This window comes from Pseudorasbora parva, chromosome 25 (genome assembly GCF_024679245.1).
Source record: "Pseudorasbora parva isolate DD20220531a chromosome 25, ASM2467924v1, whole genome shotgun sequence".
Lineage (NCBI taxonomy): Eukaryota > Metazoa > Chordata > Actinopteri > Cypriniformes > Gobionidae > Pseudorasbora > Pseudorasbora parva.
The window spans coordinates 25,612,798-25,613,471 of NC_090196.1; the positions used below are offsets into that span (position 1 = coordinate 25,612,798).

General features: G+C 46.0%; 1 pseudogene; it reads left to right on the forward strand.

Moving 5' to 3' along the window:
* Positions 1-245: 245 nt before the first annotated feature.
* Positions 246-362, forward strand: LOC137065599 (5S ribosomal RNA; annotated as a pseudogene).
* Positions 363-674: the final 312 nt, after the last annotated feature.

The following is a 674-nucleotide window of genomic DNA, read 5'->3' on the forward strand; positions in this document are numbered from 1 at the left end:
GGGACTTGATTTTGGCCTTTAAGAACTGATTAGATGGTTGGGGTTTGTGGTCAATCTCATGTGATTGACAGGTTGCCCCACCCTCATGTTGATGATTCTGAAAAAGGGAGGGAGAAGTTATTTTGATTAAAGATTACGAAACCACATAATATGATAATGTGATGCACAGATAAATGATTTATAATACTGCAATAATCAATAATATATAAGAATTGACATTTTTGATGTTATTTTAACTTTAACTAACCAGCAGCCATATCACCCTGTAGCCCAAGACTGGTTTCCCACTAAAGCTAAGCAGGGCTGAGCCTGGTCAGTACCTGGATGGGAGACCAACTGGGAAAACCAGGTAGCTGCTGGTAGAGGTGTTAGTGAGGCCAGCAGGGGGCGCTCACCCTGTGGTCTGTGTGGGTCCTAACACCCCAGTATAGTGATGGGGACACTGTACTGACAAAGAGCACCGTCTTTTGGATGAGACGCTAATCCAAGGTCCTGACTCTCTGTGGTCGTTAAAAATCCCAGGATGTCCTTCGATAAAGAGTAGGGGTGTAACCCCGGCATCCTGGCCAAATTTGCCCATTGGCCCCTGTCCATCATGGCTTCCTAATCTTCCCCCTATCCTGATTGTCTTCATCACTCGGTCTCCTCTCCACCATAAGCTGGTGTGTGGTGGG